At 41.3% G+C, this 8,925-nt stretch overlaps 1 protein-coding gene across 1 annotated transcript in view; it reads right to left on the reverse strand.

Moving 5' to 3' along the window:
• nfixb (nuclear factor I/Xb) overlaps positions 1-8,925 on the reverse strand; it is a 122,375-nt gene that overhangs the window by 103,457 nt on the left and 9,993 nt on the right.

Raw genomic sequence — 8,925 nt, forward strand, 5'->3', positions numbered from 1 at the left:
ACGCAACAAATTTATGAATTCACATCTTTTGGGTTTTCTGTGCTGAAATAAAAGAAACTTGTTATCACGAACCGTTTTGAATCGTATGATAAACCAGATTATTTGATGCTATTTTTTTTGCTTTTGTGAGAGTCTTTATAAAATGATATCTGTCCCTGCTCGAGGAGGTGTAATGCATGTCGGGACGTGCAGATGTTCTTGGATGAAGATGACAGTAATGTGAGGTGGGAGGAGCAGAGGAGCACACTGACATATATTCCACCCAGACTTAACAACGCACATGGTGATCACACTGTACTGGCATGGATCGTGATGCTGCTGATGTCACTCTCTGAACTCACCTATAAAATCAAAGCTCACCTCTGTGCAGCCTGCGTGTGTGCACGTGAGCAGCTGGCCATGCCGGGGCAGGCCAACTCAGCAGCAGTAGCTCCGTGACTGCTGCTGCTGCTGCTCACATGCTGCAGAAAGAGGAACAGTGGTACCACTGACCGGACTAAGACACCTTATCCTTTTTGTTGCTTTTGCCTATTTGCTTGTGTTTTCACATTGAAGAAATATATCATCTGATTTCCACAATTTCACCAACCAAGATCTAAATCATAAGCCTGCCAAAGTGCATGGTAGAGGAGAAAAACTTACAAACTGCAGCCAGCTTTTAGCAGCATTTGGCTGGTGGTGGGTGGTAATTTTGTACTCTGGTAAAAACCCAGAAAATACATTTAGTAAATTCCTTCTCTTTGATCCTGCATTCCTATTTTGCTTTGTTGGAAGGTGATACATTTTTGATGAACACATCAGGAACATTTTCTCATTCTAGAAGTGAGATATATCATTTTCACAGCATACAGTATAAGCTGTCGGTGCCTGGTAGGCATCACCTCAGACACTCTTATTGACATACTGTACATCTTGTAGCTTTATCAATAGGTTCAAAGCAGAGGATGTTACACCATGGCTGCTCTTATGAAAAGATCCCTCAGCAGAATTGGAATTTCAACACAGCCTGAAATGAAAAGGATCATCAGGCTTCATGTGTTAACTTGCCGTTTAATAAAGCTGTAGGGCTTCACTCCTCTTTTCAAAGACGTGAGTGCGAAATGCCAAAGTCGGGCTTTCACACACCATTGGAAGGAGAAAGTAAGCAGAAACACCACAATTGTATTTTCAAACCTGAGACAAGTAGTGTACTCGAGCAGAACGCCGATGTTTGAAGGTAAACCTGAGTGCAAAGTGTTTTTGCACTCCAGGAAATCCTCTTGATACTCTATAACACACACCACGATTAATCATCAAGTTTACTGTTTGCAACATTTGGAAAATGCATACTTGCTTCTGCACTGTTTGAGCTTTGTGTAGTCAATGAGTAATACAGCTTTGCCTCCACCCTCCTCTCCCCAGGTGCACGGTGTCTGGGTTTGAGCACAAGCACTGCATTAGCACTACAAGAGCCTTTGGCTGATGTCAGATTATATGCTGTTATACAACATTAAAATACATTAGAGTATGTGATTTCAATGTCATAATGCTGATTTTAAAAGCAAAAGGATGTGCTATTTGACCTGAACCCCACTTATCTATGTAGGGCTTCGCTTCTCTTTCCAAATAGCTTTAAAGCATAGGAAGGATACTTGTAGTTTTAGAGTGTTGTATTGGTACTTTTATTTAAGTGTTTGAATACACGACAAATCCTGTTGTTTTATGGCAACACCATTCCATTAAGTGTAAATACACATCTCCACCAAATGCAGCCTGACATGGAGACTTTGGGCTCTCTGCTAGAATTACAATAAAGTTCTGTTTATTTGAGCAGTAAATGGTTGGACGGCAGGAGTCTGTAATGACTGAGCCACCTGAAGCACCAACAATTGCTTGTTTAAGTCATTTAGCATGTAAAAATACCATGCTTTTGTTTGTTACAGCTTCTCAAATATAATAAAGCCTTTCTCTGTGTCATATTTTACTGTCACTCAGACAAATTAAGGGTCCAAGTTATAATTTAAATAACTGTTCAGTATAAAATAATAAAAATCCCTTTATTCATGCTCACATCCCAACACTCAAGTAGACAGTAACTTCGCATCGCAACCGTTAATTAGTGGCCACAGAGCCCTAAATTAAAAGGGTTATCAAGGTTGGTGGTTACAGTGAGTTTGCCTCACAATCTTAGTGGTCACAGTAACCACAGGTGGAGCGCCAAGACTCTGTATACGGTGTGTATGGACCCAGACCTAACTCTCACTGCTGTGACATCAGCAGAACCACAGCTGGCATGAGGGGAACAGCTGACAGACAGAAGGTAAGAGACACAAACAAAGGTCAACAGAAAAGCCACTGGCTGCCTCTCTGTAGTTGTCTTCAGGCCTGTGTTTATCTGTGAAAACACATCTGAATATAGCCTCAAGCGAAACCAGCAGTGTTGTTAACATTAGTGGGACGCTTGGGGATAAAAGGTGGCGACAAATGCAGACTTCATAAGACAGACAGGTCCAGCTCTCCTCCAGATCTCCTGATGTGCTGACTGCACAGCTTCTAAACTCTGAAGACATATGTGTGGTGACAGACCAGGCAGAGACTGAAAAACTCCCTCCTGAATAAAGGCTCCAGGAAAGTAAAGCCCACTACTAATGCAGTGTTGAACGCTTTGCAATCAGACAAATAAAGGGGCAATCTAGCACACAATCAAAGTAGAGATTTAGCCTGCTCTCCTGCCAACAGCTAGGGACCTCCTCTTTCTGAACAAGGGATGCACTATTGACTACACCCCCCTCTCTCCCTCACTGTCTCCCTCTCCAGTCTTCCCTCTCTGCCAGTCTGAAAGGCATGATGCCAACCTTTTCCACCACTGGGCATGCTGCCTTGCCCTTTATGCAAATGCTTTGCCACCATTCCTAACTCACAACCCCCACTGTCTCACCCTCCACGTCTGTGCACAGCCCCCTTATGGCCTCCTGTCTATACATTCCTTTTTATCTTTATATGTTTGCATTTATATTAGCCAAGTAACTGAGCTTAAGCCACAGCCATAAGTTATTAATTCAGTTCTGATGATCTCAGGTGCTGCCTGTATGGCAAAAGGCTCAGTGTGCAGCCTGTAGGTCTGCACTTTGTTTCATGCCCTTTGTGGACAAAAAGCACCAACCAGGGCAGAATATTTGACAGAGGTGTGGTCCTGTGCGTCTGCTCGAGCCCTGATAAACACGAACATCTCCTGGCAAAGAGAATAAAATTAAAACAAAGGACAGGAGGGAGAGCAGGAAGAGGCAAAAGGAAAAGAAAATACAGGAATGAAAGAGAAGGGGATACATTTCTTGCTTTTTTCATTCGATTTATATTAATCGAAACATCTTCGGAAACATATGCCGCTCACTTTAACTAACAAAGCCATATACTGTAACAGCAAAGGGGGTCACTTTGACGTTGTAAAGGTTAGGTTCTTTCATAAAAACTGTAGCCCAAAATAATAATAGAAAAAGAGGATTAATAACAAGGAGGTTAACCAGAGTTAACAATACTAATGTGGCTCATTATTAGGACCTAAAAATATCCAATTAATGTCATGTGGAGCCTGTAAAAACACAATTTATAGGGTCTGCAGAAGAACTGAAGCAAAGGTTAATAAACCTACTGCTAGCTTAAATGAGAGAGAAGGACTTAATAATGTGACGTGAAACATTCAGTCATGGCTGCCATCCACGGCTGAGCTTCACGAGCTGGCAGAAAGACTGAATAAACAGTAAAGGTTAATAAAATAATAGTAAATGGAGAATGACCTAAAGAGTTCAAGACAAAGACTTAATTTAGGAGAGAAAACATACAGGAAATTGAAATCTATAAACTGTAAATAAAAGCTACAGAGGCCAATAAATGAACACAAAGAGACTATAAAAGTGGTGTGTGGGGACAGTGATAGGGTTAACAAAGGCTGAAGGAAGAGCCCTGCTAATGCTGTTAAAGCAGAGCTTCCGTTTCTGCCGTGGGGTGAGTGTCGAGCTGCAAAAACAGGGTGCAGGGTCCACACAGGCTGGACGGATTCAAGCCCTCACACACCACAGGAAAGGAGCCCGGCCTAAGAAAAATGCTGCACGACCAGACACTGACATGCACAAATACTCATGTCTCCTTACACGGTCCGGGAACACGAGGACGTGTGGTCTGTTAATCCTCCAAATGTAGAACAGACTGAACAAAAATGGCCACAAAGTCAATCTAACCACTGGAAATGTCACATAGAAAATGCCAATAAACAGCTACTACATGAACGCATCTCCCTTGCAAAAGGGCAACAAATGGAAATGCCTTTTTCTAGAAAAACAAACAAAGATGACTACACTCTAACAATCTAGACCAACAACGCAGCACTGCAGCAATCTCCACATATAAACTTCAAGCCTTATTTTCCGGGCCTAACACAATGGCTGTTCTACTCTTCCTGAGTGACTAGACACAAATAAACAAAACCAAACGGGTTGGTTGAGAGAAAATTACAACTTTGACACCTGTTCCTCTTTTTGTTAAATCCCACTCTATACGCACACACACACCTCCTTTCCTTCTTCCTATGCAGACTTCCTTGTCTGAAGTTACAGTAATAGAGGTTTGAAAACCATTTGCAGTGCCAAAGAGTGACAGCAGCAGCGATGAAAGACGAGAGGTTCGAGTAGGTGAGAGAGGCAAAACAAAAGGTAGAACACTATAAAACACGTTCCACACAGATGAACATACACAAACTGTTTTACTGTAAATGTCCATTTTATATTGTAAAAGGTACCTCCTACAATTTATTTTGACAACACTGATGAATGTTCCATTGTCTCTAACCTAATTAGATAATAAGCACAAAACACATGCAGTGTTTTGATAGTTTTTCCAGCTTCATGTGGCTCAAATGAGCAACTTTACTAACCACACTGCGTTAACTGCAGCCACATTTTGAGGATTTATACCACAAACGTCACTGGGTCAAAATCAGACCCTAGTTTGGCTCAAAACCACCCTGTGCAATGCTGGGTAATAATAATTCTGCAGCCTGGTTAGAAAACCACTCAAGACAATGTGATTTTTTTTGACCCGGTGCTAGTGTTATTTACCTATTTCTGTGGGGTTATTTACCCCAGCTAAAATATGGGTGCACACTGTTAAAATGTACTCCAGCTCTTTGTAAAAACTGGAAACTGTTTTATTGTTAATTGTATGTGTATCCTTTGCAGCTTGTCATATGCACATCCCGTAGTACAGCTGACATCACATTTGAGACCATTTTAAGATCAAACATGAGCTTGTTGTGTGTAACTACTGGGTCAAAAATAACTTCTTCTACTTTTGGTAAATACTGGTTATATAAAAAAATTTTATTAACACTGGACCAAAAACTGAAAACCACCCAAAGAAATAAACTATTGTGACCCAGTGTTAAAGTTGTATGTTATTTATGTAGCTCTTTTTAATGTTGCTATTTGTTTAAAACTATATGATCTCTATCCTTTGCGGTTTTGACTGTCATCTGCACATCGATTTGTACAACTAACATTACATTGTTGACCGCTTAAATGTACAATCTGAGCTTGCTGTGTTTGTTGTTAATAACCATATATTTGTTAGTTTGGGCCAACAACCCAGCAGTAATGTAACATATAACACTTACACTTGGTCAAAATTGAACCAATCTGAGTAAATATAGCACCAATACAATCCTGGGTCAGCTTTACTCTGTGCCAGCAAAGAACCTTCCAAGACAAACGGATATTTTGACCCAATGTTATTTTTCAAGTTAATGTCAGGTTATTTATGGTTGTAAACGTTTATAATCTACTCTGGTTCTTTTAAAATTTAAATTTCTACATTTACTAATTAACCATGTTTGTCCTTTACAGGTTTGAATATCACATGCACATCATCCTCTTATGACTAAGAGCATCTTTTATTAGTTTAAAGGTAGAATTTGGCCTTGTTATGTCCAACATTGGTTCAAAATAACCAAATTTTAGGTTGGGGGAATATAACTGAACAGTAATATAAGAAAATAACACTAATATTGGGTCAAAACAATGGTACTGGGTAAAGTTAGCTCAGTGTTACATCAGTGCTGCATTGATACAGACAGAGTAGATTTTTTAGTGTTTACTGTTTATAACACTAAATCTATGGCAGCATGTCTTTACATTATGCAAACTTTTGATGCAATTATGTCTTCAGCATTGGTGCATTTATAGCAATATCATGTCAAGTGCAATATCAGGATATATTAGAGCATAATTAGCTTTAATCAGGCTAAACCCAATCGCAGTGAAAAACTCTGTATGTGTGTGTGTGTGTGTGTGTGTGTGTGTGTGTGTGTGTGTGTGTGTGTGTGGTGGAAGGAGGGAGGGAGATGAATGAGGCCTTTTCTTACAGCAGGGCCCAGATCAGAGCTCCTAACTATGGGATTTGGTGCTGTTGCCTTTCTCCCCCTGGAGGGGAGTAATTAGGTTAGGGGAGGACAACTGCAGCATTGTTTTAACAGAGGAGTGATTGTGCCGGCCAAAGTCCCACCAGCAACAGGCTCCCCTCACAACAAAAATGCCAAACGGATTCGGCGGCGCTCGGACACACATCCACACGCACACGCAGAAGGAGACAGAAACAGAGGAACTTTTTTCAGAGTTTCCTCTGTTAAGTTTTTTACAGAGAGAAAAATCTGTCTTTTTGTGTAGCAGGCCATGGTACTGTGTGTATTCTATGAAATGTCAAATATAGTCCAACAGTGTCAGATATCCTCTGCTGTCGTTGTAGTTGTAGGATCCTGACTCTTTGTGAGACTTGGTTCCCTTTAGTGTAACTGTGTCTTCACTCTCCTGTATCCAACGGCTTGGCAACGTGCACCACTCCTAACTAGTGTAATATGGTTATGATGCATTTGCATTCTTTCCAATCCCCTCGGAAATACAATATGCCTATATCGTCTGTTTTAATCACAGTCTGCTTCCAAGGAAAGTAAAAGGAGAATGCAAACAGTCACAGTTATAAAAAGGCTTTCTCAAATATACATCATGTTCATTTAAATACATCATGTGCTGATTGATAGAGAGTAAAGCAAACAAACCATACTGGTAGAAAAAATAAAAGGACATGGACTGTTCCCCGGTGTACTGCATTTACAATACGCAGACCTTTCCTTTTCTCTATGTGCTGCATTTCTTTCTGTAATCTTTGAACTGAAAGAGAAAAATAACACAGTGGTCGCTTTACTCCTCTGTTCTCAAGGCCTTCTGCTTTTCCAAGTATTAGAAAAACCAGGCAGAAAAAAAAGCACACCATAATATGCACCTCTGCATACCCACCCACATCATCTTGCTTCATTTTCATCATAAATCTCCACAGTATGGCTGCGATATATAGTCAGTTTGTCGTCCCCATAAGAGTCCTAACTGTTGCTTGGAAAAACTTTAGCTCAGGTGTGCACGCTGAGAAAAAAAACAGTAAAAACACAATGAATGTAATGCGTGTGTGTCCATTGATATGCAACGCTAACAGACAGGTCCATAAGGCCTACAATGGTCTTTTTTCCACTGCGGCGTACGACAGGTCGCAAAAGGTGATTGTGCTTTACAGCAAATAATAACCCACAATGAGGCCCGTTTTGAGTTTCACTTGAGCTTTTCTCAGGATGTTGTGCATGCTGAAGACACTGACAGCAGCTCCAGACGTCAGACAGCAAACCGCTTTCGGGCCCCCGCTCCCTCCATGTCCCTTTTCAACAGAGCTCGAAAAACTGCTGCCACAGAAGAAGAGCAGTGCGTGCTGCTTCTCCTTTACAGTTGCAGGCGATCACATCACAAAAAATGCTCCTATAAGAATATAATTCAGAGAATATGGAGACCAGCTTGACATCTTAATAATGGAAGAGAAGAGAAACGAATGCAGCATGGAACTGAATTTATAGTGTCATGAGTGAGGAGCGAAGACTGTCCCACTGCATGAACTCACAGAGCAAAGCTAAATTTGTCCCATCTGTGTTTGATATTTTCGCAGTGACATGAAATCCTCATCCTGCACCGAATTTTCCAGTCAAATATACAACTTTCCATGTAACGCACACTAATCCTGCAGCTATTTCTCTGAGCCTAAACAGAGCAGAAAGTTTATATCTGAATTCCCTCTTAGAGCAGGACGCGGCTGTAGTTGGGATAGTAGTTACTGGCTGGGGGGGGGGAGAAGCCACAGAGTTGTGTTTGAGCCTAACCCTGAGCCCTGCTTGGCCTTGGTCTCCTCCACTCAACTCTACTTTGATTTTTTTTTTATTTCAACAAGGGTCTATTTGACTCTACTGTACTCTGCTTGGGGTCTCAAACAGCCTGGGGCCTGGTGCACCAGCCAGCAAACACAAGTCACAAGAAGCATGGAGCACACACTCATACACAACGCATACACAGACACTTCCACACAAACAGAGTCCATTAATAACACACAAACTCCCACCCTCCAGCTCTGTTTGCTCACAGCTGCCAGGCCCCCTCAGAGTTCAGCTGAGGTAAAGATATGTTATATTATGCAACCAAGTATAGATTTTCCACCCTTGGACCTATGCCAATTTCCTGCTCTGAAGAGCAAGCTCTAACACTTTGTTCCCTGAGGTGACAGCTATTCGTTGCCCAGATGAGGTGGTCGAATTAGATACACAGACAAAAACAGAGAAGGCAGGTAACAGAAAAAAAGGGAACACAAACAAGTAAGAAAGCAATTAAGAAATGATGGGGAAAAGAAACAAAAGCATCTTTGTCATCCTGAGATATCGTTGTCTTTGAATATTTCTCTGTAATGTAAAAATCCTCCTTTCCCATCTATGCTTTTCCCCCAGTTATTTGAATCAGGCCACAACTGTTTTCTTTACAGTTTGACTTGCGGGCTCATAAGCCCCTGAGCGTCAACGTTCCTCCACCCACCCCC

Source organism: Monopterus albus, unplaced genomic scaffold (genome assembly GCF_001952655.1).
Source record: "Monopterus albus unplaced genomic scaffold, M_albus_1.0 scaffold131.1, whole genome shotgun sequence".
NCBI lineage: Eukaryota > Metazoa > Chordata > Actinopteri > Synbranchiformes > Synbranchidae > Monopterus > Monopterus albus.